The sequence below is a fragment of the Cyprinus carpio genome, chromosome B17 (genome assembly GCF_018340385.1).
Source record: "Cyprinus carpio isolate SPL01 chromosome B17, ASM1834038v1, whole genome shotgun sequence".
In the NCBI taxonomy this organism is placed as follows: Eukaryota; Metazoa; Chordata; class Actinopteri; order Cypriniformes; family Cyprinidae; genus Cyprinus; species Cyprinus carpio.
The window spans coordinates 4,832,335-4,855,396 of NC_056613.1; positions in this window are offsets into that span (position 1 = coordinate 4,832,335).

Here is a 23,062-nt window from a genome sequence, read left to right on the forward strand (position 1 = left end):
ATTATTCATGGCATTTTGTAAAGAAAGCATCCCTATTAGTCTTGCTCATAATTAGGGTTAGAGATGCTGTTCAAAAACCTATTCTGAGAGGGTTAAACACTAATATACAAAACAAAACCAAATAATAAATAAAAATACATACATACAAAATAAAACAGGTAAAACTTTACAGTAAGGTTCATTTTGTTAACAGTAGTTAACTATATTAGTTAACAAACTAACAATGAAAACACTTTTTAAAAGCCTTTATTAATCTTTATGTTGATCTCAACATTTATTAATACTTTATTGAAATCTATAAAACATAAGTTGTATGTTAATTTGCATTATATTTAATTGGACTGAAAAATTAACTAACAATGAACATATTTTATTTTTATTAACTTTACAAAAATATATTGCCCATTGTAAGGTAATGTTAGTAAATCCATAAACCAACATTAACTTATAGGACCTTACAGGACCTTATAGCAAAGTGTTATGCATAAATATAAAATATGAATCAAATAAAATAAAATAAAATAAAATCATATTTTACAACCCATCTTTTCTTTTACTACAGAACAGGATTATAAACCCTTACTTCTTTTGATGAGTGGCATGAATCAAATTGGTCAGCTTTCCCATTTTGGGTCAACCCATCAGTTAACTAAACACTGCTGACACCCCGTCAAAAATGCAAGAGAGGTAGCAGCAACTACTTTACACGTGTGATGACCAAACAACAGATCTTAAACCTTTCATCAGCAACCGAAGATTAATAGTGTGTACATCCTTTAGTCATTTATGAGAGTATTTTATTCATGAAAACCCCTACAGCAATTACAGCAATGCATACTTGTCTTTTTACAATAGTATGACTAAAATAATACACATCGCAGCTATCAGTCATGCACACACCAGTTTGCAATTGAGGCCTCAGAGCAATAAGCAAAAATGACAGGCATACAGATAAATGCCAACAGTCCAGCATTAATAAAGAGCAACTCAATACTACGGCTGTCCCCGGGAGGGTGGCTATGAAACACAATCTCTCCATTATTTGTACACATAAGTCACAGGTAAAATACATGAATTTCATTGTTTTAGAAAATAAAGATCAAACCACACAGCAAGATGCAAGAGGTTTTCTCAGCAATTCACTTTACTGAGCCATTTGTGCAATTACTTGTAGTCCCCTTAAGTATTTTTCAGCCAATTTTTTGCATGATAATGCATTAAAGTCCCCTTTTTCCCGCTTCTTCTTTCTCAGAAAGTTGATATCTGACACATACTGTAAGCTGTATTTGGGTGATTGAGCCTGATTCTTCTAAAAGTAGGCCTGAAAAACAGTCTAACAGCACAAGACTAGCAAGGTATTTTAGGAGCTTGGCACCCGTGCAGCATTAATATTCATAGCAGAGGGTGAGATGTTGTCTGGCACTGACTGTTCTTGGCAAAGACAGGTGACTAGATGATCTGAACTCAGAGAGCTGGGAGCAATCATTTATTATGGGACTTAAAAATGACGTAATACTCAAACAAGTCTATTTCAGTCACAAAAACAAGGAGGATCTTAGTAGACAAATGAGGCCTTTGAGACAGATTCTGAGAAGATTCAGTTAACTGGAATAAATAAATATGTAATAAAATATAATAAAAATAAAAAACAAAACAAAATAGCAAAATATAATAATAATTGTGTCATATTATTTGTACTGCTTTACACTGTACACTGGAAAAAATCAAGATCTAGCAACTTATTAAAAATAAATTAAAATAAAATACATTTTATAATAAAACATGAATAAAATTAATGTGTAATAAAATGCAATTAAAATTTAATAACAAAATAAATACAAATAATAATAATAATAATAATAATAATAATAATAATAATAATAATAATTAAAGAGCTATAAGAGTTAATAATAATTTTATGCTGAAAAAAAATCAAGATCTTGAAACTTATTAAAATGCAAAACAAACTAAAATACAATTTATAGTAAAAATACAATACAAATAATAAAAAATATAAATTCCTAATTTGCCGCTTATTAATAGTTAATAAGGTAGTTGTTAAGAATATGTATAGGTATTGGTAGGATTAGGGATGCAGAATATGTGTTTTATAAACACTAATAAAAAGTCAAAGTAAGGCATGCTCATAAGCATCTAGTGATTACTTAGAATTGGTCCCTATACTAAACTGTTACCGATGCCATCTCTAGACATTAAGTTGAAACTTTTTATACACTGATAACTTTGATACTCTTATAAAAATCGAGATGCATTTATGCCAAAATATACAGCCTGTAAATACAGAGTGTGCCAGCTGTGCAGTGTTAACCTGTGATTCTCACTGAGGTGCACTGACACAGCACTGATGCAGCACACGTGTGCCCGCTCCTGACACCACCCTGCTTTCTGACCCCAGACAGTGGACGGGATATACCAGCTGCCCACATCCACCCTTCACAACCCCTCTCGCAATGGGCTGGAAAAACAGACCACATACCACTGCACACTGCATAAAATCAAAAACCAGTGGAAAGCGTGTTAGCTGACTAAGATGAACTCGTAAAGGTTAAAAGGTTAGATGATTTTAAAACACTGTGCCTCCTCCACGTACAAGATCACAGAAATGCATGGTTTGTGCACTCCCTCAGGACGTCTGAGTAGCCTTGCGTTCATAAAGATCTTCGCCTTTGACTGACAGGTTGAAAAGAAGTGAGGATAAATTTGCTCAGACTATGGATCAACAAGATTAGTTGGGAAATGTCTGCTGTGTTGAAGTTGAAAGAAGAGGCATCTGGCTGCTGCTCAGAATAACAAAACCTAGTTCATAAAAGGCAGTAGCTTTAGCAGAGGAGTTATTTTTAGCAATAAGTTATTAAATATGGGACTATGCATGCTCTTCAAACCTTCTGAGGGGACAATCAATCAATCAATCATCAATTGTTATTGATGGCAGGGAGTTATCAAATACATTAACACACCGGCCAAAACAAATCATAAGAGTAGTAAGAAAAAAAAAAAAAAAAAAAAAAAAAAAAAAAATTTTTCAAACAAAATTAAATATTTTTAAAAGAAAATTTAGTAAATTATAAAAGAAAAATAGAAAATAATTTATATTAAAAAAATCAGGTTATCATGTTATTTGTTTTGATTTATATACAGTACTGTATGTTAAGAAAATCGAGATCTTCTTGGTTAATTAAAATGGTTAATTAAAATAAAATACATACATGATTTACAATATATTTATAAGTAAAATGTGATGAATAAATGAATGGATAATTGCATAAATTAAAAGATAAATAAAAATAATAAGACAATTTAAATAATAAAATTGCATCATGTTAATTGTATTGCTTTATACTACATCAAAAAATCAAGATCTAAGAACTTATTGAAAAAGGTAAAAATATAAAGTAAAATACATCTTAAAAAGTAAATAAATAAAATTATATTATATTAATTGTATTGATTTATATGTTGAGAAAATCGAAAAAAATTGCATTGCATTATATGTTGTTGATTTAAAAATTTTAAACTATAATTCTGCATAAAGTCTATATATTATATCAGTGCTATGTTAAAACATAACATTTCAATTATATGGTTACATTTTAGGGATAAATTTTCTCAGACAACGGATCAGCAAGATTAGTTGTGAAACCGAGTTGACAAACCACATTTCCATCCATTTGCATCTAACAGAAGCTGAATTATTATTGGCAGGGAGTTCAAATATGATGCCTTATTGACAGAAGCAGGCATCAAGTCTGTCCGCAGCGCTGTGGAAGCAAAGCACTTTGGCAATAATGAAGCTGCTTTGAGCCAGACAGCGCTGAGGGTGATGGATGTCTGCCAGAAGACAATGTTCCTGTGGTTTGGAGAGATGCAACATCACGCCTGGCTGTCTGTCTGCACCCATATCTGCCCCTGCACCACATTAGAGGAGCAGTGCTTCAAACACACGTTCCACAGAAAGAACGTCGAAACAACAACAACAAAACTTTGTGGTGCGTCAAAAACCAGGATAAAACAGAGCAGGCACTTATCTTCTCCATGATGATGGATTCTTATCTTGACCCAGTTTGGTGCTCAAGGAGAAAAAGCGCAACACTTTTGGATGCGGATGCACTCGCCATGCTGCTCCAACGCGTTTTCCAGTTTTTTGGAGAGGGTTTTAAAGTAGGACACAGATGTTGATACTTTACAAGTGAGTGCAGCTGTTTTATCTTCATACATAAATGTGATGGGATTAAAGAAGACTTGGTGTTTAGATGGCCTGGAAGTGACCCTGACTGCTGGGATGGATGTAATGACTGTGGCAGTGCTAAAAGTACATCAGCACAGCAAAGTGTAGTGAAGTGCATGCTGCTCACAAACACTTCAGAACCATGACTAGGCTTCAGACTTTAGAGAACGTCATTTAGAAACATATTTGGCTGAATCTCATGAAACCTGTCAAAAACGACACCAAATATACTTTTTTTCATCATAAAACAATCAAATTTTTAATAAGAAATTTGAATTAATTTATTTAAGTTTAACAAAAAAAATTAAGCACCTTTTCACCCCTAATTTTCATTAAAGTAATTATTATTATTATTATTATTATTAATGTTATTGTTATTGTAGAATTGTAGATTATTTATACATTTATAAAGTATTTGTTGTATTGTCTTTAAATATTTTTGAAGAAATTAAATTAAATTAAATTAAATTAAATTAAATTAAATTAAATTAAATTAAATTAAATTAAATTAAATTAAATTAAATTAAATTAAATTAAATCTTCAAACTAATGAGAAATAATGTAAACCATATATAAAAAAAAATGCAATCCCCCTTGGGGGTAAACTAAAACTAAAACTGAAATATACTAAAACTAAAAACAGAAAAATAAAATAAAATAAAATAAAATAAAATAAAATAAAATAAAATAAAATAAAATAAATGAAATGAAATGAAATGAAATGAAATGAAATGAAATAATTTAAATGAAATGAAATGAAATAAAATAAAATAAAATAAAAACTTTTTATTCCAGCTGTGTAAGGCAACATTTCTCATTTATTTTAGTTTAATTATTATAGTTTAAACCATATTAATATCTCAATGATACTAAAATAACACTGATGACTGTGTCAATTAAACTAAAAAAAAAGAAGAAAAAAAAAATCCTACAAAATAACATTTCTTTTTAGTTTACAATATGATGACATTTCACCAGGATTTAAACACAATGAGAAATATTAACAAACAATTCTATCCATATACATTTGGTAAATTTTACATTTACATTTAACATTGTTAATATGTTTCCTTCATGTATGTAAAGGTTTTCCCACATTTTCATATAATGAAGTCCATAAACATTCACTGAGAGCCTGTGCAAGGTGTGCAGGTTCCACAAACTTTTATAAGGTTATAAAAAGTTTAATAAGCTTCAGTAATGGACCCAGCAGCATGATGACTGGCACTGTTAAACTTTACAGTGAGGGAAAATCCATTAGGGAAAGGATTTCACCGCCCATGGTGTATAAGCCTTTCATACATGAAATATAATTAGAGCATTTCACGCTCAGCTCTGTCCCAGCACTCTTACTGTACGTCAGATGAGACACAACCGTACAGCTGCACATGAATATCACACAGACGACTTCATCAGTTCTCTGCTAGCAAAAGCAATGGTACAGTACAAAGTGATGCTGGAATTATTCATCATCTGAGTCTATGACGAGAGTGCTTTCCTTCACTCCGCCCAATTTATATATATAATACACACATCAATATTTATGTAATGATCATTTTAATATACTTTTATACTGTAATAATACATACATTTAATTTATATTAAATTTATATATTTAGATTATATATTTTATGAAAAATATAAATCAACATATAATTTAAGTAAAACAATTTAATATAAATGTATTTATTTATATATCAAACAATATAAATATAAAAATCAATATAAATAATATTATATTATATTATATTATAAATATTATGTATTATATATTATAATAATATATTGTTTTATAGATAAATAAATACATTTATATTAAATGTATACATTCATGCAAATTATATATTTTAAATAAAATATACATAAATATGTAATTTAAGTAAAAAATATTATTTTAATATAATATAATTTTATACATAAACAATACATTTAATATAAATTGCATTTATATATTCATACAAATTATATATTTTATATAAAATAATTATACATCAATATATAATTTAAGTAAAATTGATAATTTTAATATTTATATATAATTAGATTTATTTAATTTTATTTGAATATAAATTAATTTAAATATATTTTATAGATTAATAAATGTATATACTGTAAATATGTTAATACTTATCCTTTTATATATAACAAATAAATGTAACATATAGTACATTTATGTAGTCATACAATTCAAATCTCAAATCTCAATCATTTCATATATTTCATTTTTGTAATTATATATAGATTTCATTTTCATAATTTGTATATTTAAAATAATAATAAACAATATCTAACTACATACTTCTTTGACTTTGATATGTGACTCTGTGAATCTTCTCTACCGTGAAGACAAAATAATGAAATAACACAAAACACTTCAATTACACAGTAACAATGTAACACTGCTTTCTCAGCAGAAACTCCACACCTGCACAGAAAAGGGCCATTTGATGTTATTTGCATCCAAAACAAAAGCAAGGTTTTGTCTAATCCGGACAGAGGATAAGGGGATGGAGGGAGATGTGGCAGGTAATGGGGGAGGGAAAGCTGATGGAATAGGTTAGGAACAATGTGCACTTCTTCTTGGAAGATTAAAGGCCAGATAGGCTCTTTGAGTTGGGCGCTTCTGGATGCAGTTTGGCAGGAATATTGCGTCGCCTTTCAGGGTGACCTTCATGGAGTGTCACCGTACAAAGACTAGAAGGCTTGAGACGTTTGTATATATGTGTGTGCTCATCTGTGTTCACCTTTGGATCCAAAATTGATCAATATTTCCCTAGAGGCTGTTCGAGTCAGATTCTGCTGCAAGCTTTTCCAGAGTGCAAACACAGAAACCAGAGCAGAGAAGACAAGATATCACAGCGCCAAAACCCTACTGCAATACAAACACTGGCTCAATAACGCATGAATAATATCATAACATATACAACTGACAATACATCGCCATACGAGTTGCCAGGTTGAAGAGTTTGAAATGCTCATGTTCAATGCAGTTTTTCTGATGGCTGTCATCAAGTGGACATTTTTACACTTGTAGAATTCAAGTTTGATAGACAGGTGTTTAATAAAGGGGTCTAGTGAGATTTTAATCACAATGATCTTACTCATCAGATACCTGTCCGTCACATGCCTTGAACATTCATTTCCCTCCTGTCTGTGAAGACACGTGGAAGAACAACAGCCATCTTTTCCCAGTCAACCTTTAGTGGAAAGGGCAAAGAGTCCAAGCAGTAAATAACCTCATAATGTGGCTTTCTGATCTACAGTGCATCTCCCTCTGGACCTCCGTACCTTACAAAAGCATTATCAGAAGTGTCAACCACGCTGGTGTTCTGATACATGGAAAATGTGGAAAGGTAACTGTGATAGCACATTATTTGAATTGCTTTATAACTGATGACACACAGGTCTGAGATCCTCTAGAGAAGATTGGAGAGGAGATGTGGACATGTACTGTGATTGTAAACAGAAGAGGGTCTCTGCAAAACCATAGGGATGTAAGATCATATAATATACTGTTACAATATAAAAATCATGGCATCAAATAATCAAGATATTCAGAGCTTTATTTATTTATATATATATAAAACACTTTACAGCAAATACTACAAAAATGTTATCAGAACAATTCATTGAAGTGCTGTTATAAAATTATAACTGTAAAAAAAAATTGTTCCAATTCACTTACATTATAAGTAATATTTTTACCTATTAATCTTAAAAAAATCAAATAAATAATACTTATACATCAATAAAATGTACAATATGCAAGCTTTAACAGAAGAATTAATTGCGCTTTTATAAAATGTGCTCTTATAAAATGATAAAATTCAAACAAAATTTCACTTCCATTAGAAGTGGCTCCATAAGTGCAAAAAAGGAATATACACACTACACACACACACATACACACACACACATACACACACACACACACACACAATAAAGCGTTTTAACAGAAAAATGTATTTAAGTGCTTTTATAAAACTCAAAAATTGGTCCCATTCACTTTCTATTATAAGTTTATTATAAAAATAAGGATGAACCAAAATTTTTATATTTCTACAAATATTTATTTTGTGGTACATTATATCATATTATTATGGTAATAAGGTAGATTTGAGCTTAATTTGTTTAGCACCCAGAATATTTCATTAAGCTGTAGAGTGGAACATTAGTCCAAAATCTGGCAACGTGACAGTATACTGTGTCTTTCATCCACTGTGTACTGATAAAGCTATCATCAATGTTTCCAGGCCAAATGAGTTGGCGGAATAGTGTTACATACTTGGCCTTGTACTGCACCAATGAGTTCATTCATTTGAAGTCGTCCACTGAACAGAGTGACTCAGAACAAAACCTTTCATTCTGACGCTCGGTGAGACCCACACACCGAGGATGAGGATGAAGGAAATCAGTAGGAATCAGCTCACATAACCATACTGCTGGACTGGAAATAAATAATGTTCTACTGGCTGAAGCTGACAACTGAAAGAAACATGGCTATAGATGATGAAGAGCCTCAGACATACTAAAACACCAGAAATGACACGAAAAGAAAAAGAGAAGTGATTTGAGATATGATTAAATTGTATTTCTTAGTAATATGAAATACAACTGGCTCAAATGCCTTATACGGGTTAAGGACTTAAACGACCTGCATAACTCATCCTGCAACATTTTACCAATCCTTTTTTAAATGTAAAAATTAATTACGGAATTTACTGAATTACAGAATTAAAAAAAAAAAAGTTCTTGTTTTTTCTTTGAAATTTTAGACATTTCTTAAAGGCTAATATTATGTTTTTTTGTTGCCTATAAAAAAATCTAATTTTGCTTTTAAATATCTGTTTTTAAATCAAATTGCCACCCATTGCTTTATTACTCACACATTCAATTCTCTTGGATGGTTGGTTATCATTCGACACAACAGGAAGAATAATCAAATTTTCCAATATCACATTCAAAACTACACATGCAGAAAGGTTAAAAGAGGGGTAATGATAAAGCCCAGTGATCCATCTATGAAATTTCTTGTTCATGTGTGTGTAAAATTATCCCAGTAGCCTTTAATCAATAAAGCAAAAGCGTATCTCTGATGGTGGCTATAGCAATCAAAATTCATTAAGCACTGTTCAGCAATCGATGCGTTCTCTCTTAAAACTGAAGCAGTTATTTGGGGACTAGGCGAGGGGTAAATGGTCCGAGAGAGGGGGCAGTTAACCTGGTCAGCAACAACTGGAGCACTGGGGAGCGTTTAATGTTTTTCAGCATCGGCTAGACACACAAACAATGGCAAGGCCACAGTGTGTGTGTTATGAGCCCCAGGTCAGTGTCTGAGTACAGCAGACAGACACACACAGTCTGGAGGCTGCAGTTCAGAATGGATCACAATAATAATGAAAAACAGCATCCAACTCAGACTCCTGCAGTGCATGATGCTTAAAAGACTGGCTAAACAATTTTCTCGCCTCAAATCCACCATGGAGAACAATAATGGGGCAATGCTGTGAAAAGTGAAAGACTGGGAGAATTGAAAAAGAAGTGCACATGAATTAAAATAATTCTGAATGCATATTGCATATATTCAAAAGACTCGTTGAGTCAATATCGAAGGCAGTGGTTGCACTGCATGTCTCATAACCGATCAAGTTTCAGTCCTCTGCAGTGAATGGGTGCCATCAGAATGAGAGTCCAAACCAATTATAAAAACATCACAATAGTCCACAATTAATCCACGCGACTACAGTCCATCAATTAATGTCTTTTGAAGTGAAGACATGAAAAGAAATTTGCCTCGTCTGAATAAGGAGAGAAATATGCACAGATCAAGCACAGTTTACAAGCAAAATGGTTCTAAACGTACTGTATATGTCAGTGGATTTCAATGTGAGAGGACAACAGAGGATGAACTTTTTCATAGTTTTTCACTTTACAAGACAAAAACTGATGGACTGGAGTCGTGTGGATTACCTGTGGATTATTGTGATGTTTTTATCAGCTGTTTGGACTTTCATTCTTTCTGATATCACCAATTCACTGTAGAGGATCCGTTGGTGAGCAAGGGATTTAATAGTAAATTTCTCAGAATCTGTTCCGATGAAGAAACAAACTCACCTACATCTTGGATGACCTGAGGGTATTCATTTTTGTGTGAACTATTCTGAAATTGAGAGTTTTATGCTGCTTATTTGAAAACCGGACACTATTTGCTTTTGTTGAATGGAAAAAAGGTGTGTAAATATGTGAAAAAAAAAGTCTTACAGGTTTTTTTTTTCTTTTTTTTTTTTCTTTTTTAGCTGAACTATTTCTTTTGATACCCCATTTCTGAATTTTTAACAATGTTGATAGCTCAGTAACATAGTTTATGACCCATCAGGGACTCTAAAGTGATATATTTTCCTCATTTCATTGAATCAGAGGGAAATTAAGATGTCTCACAGGCACTGTGCAGGGAACACTTTAGCATTGCTAATGAAATGTTGACGTCCTGAGATCAATTGTCTGAAAGTTTTCCATTGTTTAAATTGTGATTTTTCACTCTTGTGAATGAAAACAATAAAGAATTCAACAAAGCAATTTTCAATAAAAAAACAAAAGAATATTACATTCAGTCCAAGATGATGCCATTCAAATAAAATGCACAAATGTAAATAAGTCTGTGTGCTTAGAATTTCTATCGAGAACAGAATTCGAAGTCAGTTTATTAGTAATTCAAATCTCAAATACCACTGCTCAATTTCATTGCAATCACTCCTTTCGAAAACATCTTCCCTTAGTTTATTGAGCCACGAGAGATGAAAAGGCGACTCCACTTGTCCTGCATTACCTGAACAAATGGCACAGGCTTATTGCCGAGGACCAATTCTAAAGCAATCACCATTCGGCGCCGATAAACCCTGACATCAGGCACCTGATCACAGCCTCAAGCTAGCAGCAGTAGATGCTGCTGACAGGAGAGCAGAACTCCTACATTAGCTGGAGCAGACGTACTCAAAATGGCACTATAAAATTAGCAAGAACATTTGGATGGCCTTTTCCCATGTGACAGCCCCAGTATGATTTATTAGCAGAGTGTTGGTGTGTCTTGATATGCTCGCCTGCGTATCTCCCCATGTGTCAAATTAGTCGACCAGGCTGATAGTCAACAGTTGTTTCAATTAAGTAAAAGTCACTAGAGGTGGGGGGAAAATAAGAAATCAAGGGCAAAACTATTAGTGGTTTCATTATAAAATGAGTGTAATTTCTCATACAAAAATTATGAAATAAATACCTAAATAAGATAATCATTGACTTTAGCAGTTGCTAGGCCAGATGCATTGACCTGTATATTCTAATCATGATCATTTCATTTTCTTCTTTTCATTTTCATATCAGTTTATATTAATGGTAAAAAGCCCCTATAATAACACACATTAAAAAAAAAAAAAAAAAACTAGATAAAATTAAATAAAAACATGAACTATAAATAAAAAATATACAAATAATTAAGTATAAAAACAAATACCGACTGATTTATCAATTGTCACAATGTTGTGAAGTTTTCATATTTTAATAATGCATTTTGCAAATAAAAAAATAAAAAAATAATTAAACAAACTTTTGCAAGAGTACCTTGAGTTTGAAGTAGCAAGATTTAACCTATTTCCAAAAATGTTAAATTAAAATGAAAATAATTAACTTTTAATTTAATTAATTAATTCAATTGTATTTAATTGTTTAAAAAATAAGCATAAAAGCATAATGTGAATTTCTTGAGGTTGCAGATGTATCACTGTAGATACTAAGCATGTTTATCTGACAAAATATCCTCTTTATTTTGGTAAATATCTGCATAAACAGTTCTAAATGGCAATATAAATACTTGGTCTACTGTACATAAAGATCTAAATGAAGAGATCTAAGCAAATTGCAGCTGTTTATTGGCATAATATAAAATTGTATGTACACTGCTTATACAACATTTTAATGGAAAGTCTAAAACAATCCAATCAAGGTGGACTCCAACAACCTCATTTGTTATTAATAGAAAGTTTTGCATGAATACAGAATTAATTAATTAACATTAATGTAATGCTGAAAATAGAAATATATTCCAATCTCCTGTGAAATAATTACTGGACTTGAGTCAGTTTTGAGGGCAGAGATGGTGTGATAGGAAAAATGTTCCTTTGAGTCACTCAAGGTAAAAACTTCATTTCCTCTGGACTCAGTTTCAGAGGGGCGAAACTGGCCGACATCCTGTCAGTTTAGCCCTCTTTAGACACAAAGCGGCTTTGATCCCAAACCACGGGCGTTCCAGCACGACTTCATTAAACGGCACACGTCTAACCAGCGGCTCTCCCCCTCTCATATTTCCCTCTGAACTTAAATCAAAAGCCTCGCTAGACTTCCAAGTGCCAAATGTGGAGCTATGATAGAAATCAGACCAAGCTTTCCTCACACTAATGTCTTTTGAATCTTTTAAAGTCTTTTGTACTTGTATTATGCATATATGTATTCAGAATGAAGTGCTCTTTTTTTCTTTGGGAATACATGATCTGCTTTGGAATTCAAATTTAGATTAAGAATTAAAATGTAATTTTAATGAAGCACTCTTGAGTGGTTTCACAGACCTGCTTTGTGAGCTTACTGTAACTAGAGCATGAGTAATTGTTGTAGATAAACATTTTTAAACCAAGAACAACAATGTAATTTATCATTTTGAAAACAAGGAATAGTTATTTTTAGGGAAAAAAAGGTCAGAAATATAGTTGCTTGCCATATCAGGGAACAATCACAGTCCTTATTTTGATAAGCAAAACCATGTGACTAAAAGAAAACCAGAAAACAGCAACTGAATGAGACCGAAAGGACAATTAACTGTGCTAAAGTGAGTTCCAACCTGGCAGGCTGAGGATAAACACAGGAAATATCCGGAAATCACTTGCTCAATGATGCTTGCAATGCGTCAATCATCTCATCCACCTTCCACAGCTTTAAAGGCTCTCTCAATCACCTACTATCACGTTTCAAACCAACCAAAGCGAAATGTCACAACATATTTGATACATCTGTGTTCTTCACATCTGCCTGATGCTCCTTCAAGAAAAGACACAAAGATGTTGTAAAACAAATGCATTTATTTTGCTTTTCCTAATAAAATGACCTTAGCCACTTGTAGTGAGACTAAGAGACTAATAACTTTGTTAATAGTCGGCTTTTCTTTATTTCTCTCTTTTTTCCTTAAACCATGTCTCACTGAGTGTTAAAAAGTAAATGTGCAGAATGAAATGTTTGTATCATAATCACAGAAAGCAGATGAGTGAGATTGAGATACAAGTTCAGCATTTACGGGTAAATCTGCACAAATCTTGCTGTTAGTGATGGGGTAGCATCCGCACTGATTAATACTACATCAAAATTTCTTTGGAAACACATAGTTCTTTAATGTTTGGAACAGGGAATGAAAAAAGATCAAAAACTGAAACTCCATTAACGCAGAGGGTGACTGACAAAGAATACGAGGAAGATCAAACCATTTGGGTAAAGAATCAAATCTGGATTGGAAAACTTGGCTGTGAATGAAATATCAAAAGAAATGTTCAAGTTAGTCTGTTGGATACAACAGAACAGAATTCATTGCCAGTTATTAAGGACACCTTCTCCCATAAGACAGCGCATGTAGTGGGAGTCCAGACTGAGATGAGCAGCATTACTTTAACTCAGTTCCCCTTCATTTCCTCAGACAACCGTTTCAGATCTCTGAACTGATTAGGCTGTTAAAAGAGAACTGGATTCTGGGATTTCCAGAATGTCTTCAAACAGTCTGAAACACTTTTTCCCTCTTAAAATTACAGTGTAGAAGTTTAAGATTTAGAATAGTAGCAGAAAGATTGAAGGCACAAATTCAAATGCTAATTGATTAACTATGGCTGTGGGGTAAGCTGTGCCACTTTTTAAGAGTTTTCCTCAAAGCAAGAAAAAAAAAAACATGTCAGAGGTAAAAAATAATATAAATTAAATATTTTATATATTTCTGCTTTCAAGCAAAATAAGAAATGCATATAGTATACAGCCATATAAATAAGACATAAAGGGACAGTTCACACAAAAATTACAATTCTGTCATCATTTACTCACCCTCGAGTTGTTCCAAAGCTGTATGAGTTTCTTTCTTCTGCAGAACACAAAAGAAGATATTTTGTAGAATTTCCATGACCAAACAATTGATGGTACCCATTGATTTCCATTGTATTTTTTCTATGCAATAAATTCAACATTTTGTAATAGTATTTGTTACAATTCCGTTGCTATAAGTTGAGCCACTGGCCCAACTTACCCCAAAGCATTATACACAGTTTATCCAATAGCTATTATTTTGAAAAAATAAAAAAATAAAAAATACTTCATTTAACAACTTATGGCTAAATAAAAAATAACAAAACCTTAATCTTCTTAATCTACCAGTTACATATACAGTAAAACATTTAAATGATGTTCTACAAGAAGAGTGTGGTAAGAAAGCCTCATATATTGGCCCAATCTTTTTATATATATTTTTTTTGTTTTGTTTTGTTCTTTATCATTGATTTCACAATCCCAGCTTAATCAATATGGATTTGAACAACCAAGCCAAATATTGATCTAATATTATTAATAGCAGACTTATAAGTTCATAAAATTCCTATACAAATCACCTGATATAATGTATTAACCTTTTTTTCCAGCATCAGTCATCACATGGTCATGTGACTCTGCACTGGGAGTTTGGCTCATAACCATATGGACATATGCTCGTGTTAATGTAGAGAAGCGAGTAGCATTTAACCGTAAATCCCCTCGAAGGCCTTTGCTTGACATCAGAACGTCCAGGGAACCCGTTCTGCCTTTCACGTCTTCATCGGTACACGTGATGTTCTCATGTACCTGTCAGAAACTTGAATATTAATATATGTGCAGCTTCCAGGACATTCACCCAAAGGATCTCTCAGCAGCTGGACACATTGCTGTGGATTTTTATGCACTGAAATTTACATTAGGTTTTCCATTGAGTTTTGCTGGTTGATCTCCTGCCACAATGCACTGGGAAATTTATCTCAGCAACACTGGGCAAGCCTGCAGGGTTATTAAACCATGTTAAACCATGTTAGGCATGTTATTGCACATCTCATCTTTTCTAAAACCTCCAGAGAAATGCAGCACTGATGGATGCTCAGAGAAACAAATCGGTGCAGGAAACCAACGGGAGTAAATGTTTAGATAATACCTCTACAGATGCATCATATAATGAATCCCATATAATGATTTTTATATATTGCTTTTTTGCTTTCAAGACAATAAATTAAATAGATCTTCAGTGTTTCACTAAAGAAAATCCTGTTGTTTGCCAAAGCAAAACTCACCACTATGATGCTAGAATTTTGTGGATGGTTACCAAGTCGATCTGAATGTTTATTAAATGCATCATTAGGTGGTTGCTTAGGTTTTTGGGTGGTTGCTAGGTCATTACTCACTAGCCAAAGTAAAAAGAGCCCATGCCCATTGACTCACCTTCAGGCCATTCAAGATGCAGATAAGTTTTGTTTTTTCATCAGAAGAGAGTTGGAGGAATTCAGCATTACAGCACTTGCTCACCAATGGGTGAATGGGTGCCGTCAGAATAAGAGTCCAAACAACTAATAAAATACACAATAATCCACAAGTAATCCACACCACTCCAGTCCATCAATTAACATCTTGTGAAGTGAAAAGCTGTATGTTTGTGAGAAACTAATTTTATCAATAAGACATTTTTTTTTCTACTTGATACTATTTTTAATCTCCCGGATTAGGAGAGAAATATGCATAGACCAAGCACCGTTTATAATGCGGAGGGTGGGGGTTGGCGATAAAATTGTCCAAAACAGTTCTAAACAAATATGTTGGTAGATTTTGATGTGAGAGGACAACAGGGGATGTTTTTTGTGTTTTACTGGAGGAAGCATTATTAAGGATTATGGATTCATATTTTGGCTAAAACCAATGGTTTAAAGTTAAAATGTCTAAATGGTGGATTAGTTTCTTACAAACAAACTATGTTTCACTTCATAAGACATTAATTAATGGACTGGAGTCTTGTTGATTATTTTGATGTTTTTATCAGCTGTTTGGACTCTCATTCTGACTGCACCCATTCACTGCAGAGGATCCATTGCTGAGCAATTGATGGAATGCTACATTCCTCCATCTCTTCTGATGAAGAAACAAACTCCTTCCCATCTTGAATGGCCTGATTGTGCTAAATGGACTTTTTTCATCTTTGTACTCCCTTCACAACAACAGGATAAAGTGTTTGCCCTTTAGGGTGTCTCTGGGGATCAGGTTAATTGTAACACAAAAGGAGTGTGAACTATTGATTGTCGGTCGCAATGTTGCATGCAACTTCATTCAACTTCATTATAGGATCATTAACAAGACAGAGTAAAAGCAGGTTGTCAATAGCCACACCAACCTTTAGTTTTTGCAGTACAACAGTGCAGCAAATACTATGCACATGTACGCATGTGTCACATTTCTACATTGGAAGACTATCTGAGGGACAGCATATCTGAAGCACCACAATGCATTTCAGTAAAGCCTCTTTAATGCATTCAGAGTCAAATGTCGACTGGTTCTCCTCTAATAACAGACTTCAGGAATGGAGTTTGGTGGATTATGGGATTTAGAGTGCACTGACCCTCATGTGTATATTATACAATTATCCTCAGCTGAGTAGAATCCCGTAATCTAATGACGAAGTTAAATGATCTCCCATGTGTCTGGTTAAATTTTCTGCACTACATGCAAACAACTTTAAAATGTTATATTTTAGTTTAACATTATATCTATACATTACATATTTTACATACATTCATGAAAGAAAAAAAAGTCAATTTGCATTTAACATATGGCACATATTTGGGTAACCATTAAGATTTTGTGTAAAATTACTTTTTTATGGACAAAATACTCTGATAAAATTAAATTAAATTCAAAACCTTTAAAATACACTCAGTTCAATTAACACATTGCATGTGAAATCTGCCAACTATTGTCTAAAAACTAATATCATAAAATGCTCAGCATAAATGTGATGATCACCCAAATCTATACATTTCATAAAGGTTTTAGTCACTAATTGGTCACACTAAGGAGCTATGCTGTTTTCATCTTCACTTTTCAGACAAATCCAGTAAATTCAAACACAACATGGTGAGATCTTCTTTCCTAAACAGGCAAAACTTCATCAGACAACATGGCTGTGTCTCGTATAAATAACACGCCCCAATAAAAATGAACAAAAGTGCAGAAGCAGCATGCATGACTGTGACCCACACTGTAAAAAATTTCTTGTTTTTACAAAAACTTTTTGGCAGCTGTGGTTGCCAGAACAATTTGGTAAAAATTACAGATTCTCTTTAAGAGGAAAAAATGTTAAATTTACATGTTTTCACTTTAAGAAATACATACATTTTAAGTATATTTATTCAAAAATATAGGTTTATTTCACAGAAAAAGGCTGCTGCTTCTTCAAAATAATTTTGTGAAATACCTGGTAAATTTACACGGTTTCACCGTAAGAAAAACATAAATTTTAAGTATATTTATTCAAAAATATAGGTTTATTTCACAGAAAAAGGCTGCTGCTTCGTCAAAATAATTTTGTGAAATACCTGGTAAATTTACAACGGTTTTACTGTAAGAAAAACATACATTTTAATTATTTTTATCCAAAAATATAGGTTTATTTCACAGAAAAAGGCTGCTGCTTCATCAAAATTATTTTGTGAAATACCTGGTAAATTTACATGGTTTCACCGTAAGAAAAACATACATTTTAAGTATATTTATCCAAAAATATAGGTTTATTTCACAGAAAAAGGCTGCTGCTTCATCAAAATGATTTTGTCAAATACCTGGTGAGTTTACATGGTTTTACTGTAAGAAAAACATTACATTTTAATTATTTTTATCCAAAAATATAGGTTTATTTCACAGAAAAAGGCTGCTGCTTCATCAAAATGATTTTGTCAAATACCTGGTGAATTTACATGGTTTCACTGTAAGAAAAACATACATTTTAAGTATATTAAATCAAAAATATAGGTTTATTTCACAGAAAAAGGCTGCTGCTTTGCCACCATATTTTTGTAAAACACCTGATTAATTTACATGTTTTCATTGTAATAAATACATACATTTTAAGTGAATTTATACAAAAATATATTATTATTTTACAGAAAAAGGCTGCTGCTTTCTCAAAATAATCATGAAAATGGCTTTGGAACAATTTATTCACATCAAATTAGTGGACAAAACATCTGTCATTTGTTAACATACAAATTTGTAATGTGTACTGTACTTTTTTTTACAAACAACTGGACAAACATCATCTACAAAAAAAAAATTATTATCTTGATCATCACTGAACTCAAAGAGAAAAAGACAAAGAGAGTCAATGAAAGAAATAAGCTTTTCTCTTTAAACTATTAAAAACAATTAAGGGTGTTCAATGCACAGAAGTTTTAACACCTTTTAAGGATCACTCTGCATTTTCCTCTTTACATGCAATAAAACAAATATACCAATATCTACAAAAAGCTCTTTAAATTGAGGTAGATGATGGCAAAATCAGAAAATTTAACACCTATTAAAGTTATTTGTACACAAACTTGTCTGTATCAATTTTGTCTGAAATGATCTGGCCAATCCTAAGAACAAAACACAGGACCTCAAACCAACCGTTAAGGTAAGAATGGCGTATCATTACATGTCAGAAATCTTATATTGACTTCAGTCCATATTCAAAGTTTTAGACATCACGCCACTCATGATCCGAAAGTTCCTGAATCAAGGTCAGAAAACTCTTGGGTTTACATGGAGACGTGATGTGTTTGTCTTCTCCACCTTAGTGCCCTTCTCTGGGTTGATGGAAAAAAAAAACACCTTTGGAGAGAAAAGAGAGGCAAATTTTTAAATAGGTTAGTAACAGTAACTTTAAAATTTCTTTTATTCAAGATATAAATAATTAGTTTTGGCCACGGTTTCACAGACATATTTAAAACTGTGTCAGTGCCATAATGTACTTTTGTCTAAAGATGCGCATCAGTAATGGTTTGTCTCCGACATATTTAACAAATTTAACCAAGGCCTAGTACTGGGTTAAAGTCATAGTTTGGCCAAAAATGAAAATTAGCCCATGATTTTTCTCTCACCCTCAAGCTACATATAGTATGTCACAAAATTTAGTACACCCCTCACATATCAGCAAATATTTTTAGATATCTTCACTGTAAAAAATTTGCTGTAATTATGCAGCTGGTTGCCAGTAACTTACTGTAGAAGATAAAGACTGAAAATGTTTCATGTTCATTTAACTTTTGAACAAACTGTTGCCAGTAAATAACATGAATGTAAAATCTACAGTAAGTTTACTTTGCAAAATATAATTGTTGCTTTCCACAAAGATGGCCAAGGCTATAAGAAGATAAGTAACATCATAAAACTGAGCACACTGCAACAATTAGGTTTAAATGGCCATCATCCCAGATGGAAGCCTCTTCTAAAAAAAACTGGCTCACAAGAAAGCAAACAAACAGTTTGCCCAAGACAACTTGTCCAAGAGGATGAATTACTGGAACCATGTCCTGTGGTCTATGAGACAAAAACTTAAACATAAACTTGTTTGGGTCAGATGGAGTCCAGCATGTGTGGTGTTGGTCATGCAAACCAAACTGTTGCAGTCTGCTGCGTATGGTCTGAGAACTGACTATCTGACCTTCTTCTGCAACCTGTAAAGCAATGTTTGCAGCACTCATGCGTCTGTTTTTTGAAGCCAATAAATCTTTACTGCTACACAACAAGCACATTGCTAAATATATACACATTTTATTTCTGTAGTATTGTCACAAGAAGATATACTAGAATGTTTGCTGAAATGTGAGGGGTGTACTCACTTTTATGACAAACTGTATCTCTTTACTTTTCCATACGAACACATATTCAGATATTTTTTAAAAATTTCTATATATTCCAATCTTTATAAAAAATTAATATGGGCTCAAACTTCTTTAAGCCCAAAGAATGTGCAACCATCCTTCACAAAAGTAATCCACACAGCTCCGGAGGACGAATAAAGGCTTTCTGAGGGTAACTGATATGATTTTGAAAGAGAAATGTCCATGTTTAAAACTATACAAACTAAAATATGTAACCTGCCATAATGCCGCCATCTCAGTCTCCTCTGCATTCAGAAGAGTGTTTTAGTGTAGTGTACGCACATTTCTTAGTGACTTATGACAAATGTGGAGGGTTGTTTTGCCTCCGCATTTGTGGTATGTTGCAACAATAAGTGCGTACACTACGCTAAAACACTTTCCTGAATGCAGAGGAGACTAAGAGGGTGACATTACCAGATGCTCGTCATTTTTCTTTGTAAAGTTTTGAATATGGATATTTCTAAGAGAAAAATCATGGATTAACCTCAGAAGGCCTTTATTTATCCCCCTGGATCCCTTTGATTTATTTTTTGTAAAATGATAGAGGCACATTCTTTGGGTTTGAAGGAGGTGGACCTGACATTTGTACACTTAAAATTGGAAGATGTAGGACATTTTTAAAAATAACTGGAAATGTGTTTGTCTGAAAAATGAGGGACATATGCATCTTGGATGGCTTGAGGGTGAGTAAATCATAAGTTTATTACCATTTTTGTCCGAACTATCCCATTAAGCTAAGCCTTGTCTTTGAAACCAGGCCTTAAAGTTTTAAACCTAACCCTAAATAAGAAAATATTACTACAGTGGCTATTAACCACATATAATCATAAAAAGTCCCCGTAGCCCTAAGTCAAGCAGCCAGCTACCGTAATTTTTTTCAGAACAAGAAAGCAAAATAGTTCTATTGAAGAACACATACCTCTGCATAAACTCAAGAGTTGATGCCAGCTGTGATGGGTAGTGTATATTAAAGCAGTAATAGCTGCCAAACATCAAGCACACTGCGGAAATGAAGGAGGGGATATTGTTGTGAACAATGGTTTTGATCCACACATAGCATGAACCGCTTCGCAGAAAAAAACACGATCGACCTAAAAGGAAAAAAATTACATTTAAACATACAGCAAAACACATTGCACACAACAATATTCCAATGTCCCAGGTGAAAAAGAAGTACACTTCCATAGTGTACTTAAAGTGCTCTATTTTCAAGTACTAATTTTGTACCTAATATACTAAAAGTTCTTCTTTAGTACTTCTTAAGATAATCTTAAAAACATCTAAGTGTACTTAACTGTGTTTTTTGAGACACCATAAATATGAACTAAAATGTGCTAAAAATGTATTTAAAAAATGTATTTATGTACCACTTGTAGGAAACTTGAACCCATCTTTGTATGAAAGTTGGGTTCAAGTTTAATACAAGTGTTAAATAAATAAATTTTTTAATACAGAGATAGTATGTTAAAAGTGCATTTTCGTTCATATTCATGGTGTCTCAAAATAGCACAGTGAAGAACACTTAGATAATCTTAAGAACATCTTAAAAAGTACTAAAGATGAATTTTTAGTATATTAAGTACAAAATTAGTGTGCGAAAATAGAGCACTTTAAGTATGGAAGTGTACTACTTTTTCACCTGGGGTGTACAAATACCTCAAGGAGTGGATGAAAAAATTTGAGATACAAGACAAATTAAAAGAACGGGAAAAAATGTACTTACCACATACAACAAGGCTGGGAGTCAGATGAACTTGACCCATCGGTACTTCCTCTGGCAGGCAGGTGTCCTCCACATAACAGAACATTGTGTCTTCCTTATCATTAAAGTAAGACAACAAAAGCAGCAACATCTCTTTGACATCTTCAGAGCCATCACTCAGCTCTCCCCTGATCACTTTCAAGTTCGTTACAGCCTGTAGGAACTTTTTGTTCTTGTTTACACCAACAGTATTGAAGTAGTTCAAGAGTCGTCGTTTCCCCTTCAGAACCACATTCCGTGTGAAAGTTTCTATAAGCCCAATTCCAGTAAGTTCCTTAAAGTGGACTGTCATGCCAAGCTCGCTGAACCAAAATGGCCACTCTTTGAGGAGATGTTTCATATTTTCCCCTTGGTTGACTTGTTTACGCTGTGTATAGAAAGTCAACTTCATTAGATGCTTGACCTCCTCTGCATTTGTTTCAGTTTGCAGAAACATCCTCTTCAGTTGTTCTTTCTTTTCTCGCTGGCTCTCTTCGGTCTCTCCAAGGGGCAGGAATTTTAAATGCCAGTTAATGCAGCCATAAGTATCTTGCATTGCGGCCCTCTGTTCTGGAGAGATTTCATCGGTGTCACACTCATCAGAGCAACATTTTTCTTTTCCTTATTTTTGGGGTTGTACATCGTTTTACACTTTTCTATCCTGTACTGCAACTGCTTAGCCAAAGAGTGGTACACCTAGCCCAACCACCTCTCCCTCAATTACGTCTTGCAGATGATTTAGGATATTTTGCTACCATCTTCTTGGGCAACTTCATTAGAAAGCTTCGTACTTTGGCAACGATTTTTTTGTATCATCTCCCGAACCACAATCCGGACCATCTCTCTTCTCTCATACGTGGACTTGGTCGGTTTCCTCCTCTTTCAAATATTTGTATCAGTTCCTCTGGTAACTTATCCCCATGGAACCAGAAAAGGTGTCCATCCAGTCTATATTAGGGTTTTGGGAGCTGATGGGAGAGGTTGATTGTGAACTTTGGGGTGAAAATCAACAAAAACTTGTTGAAGGTCCTGGCAAGGCATCACCAGATGAGCTGCTGCTTTCAGGAGTCTGACCTGCAA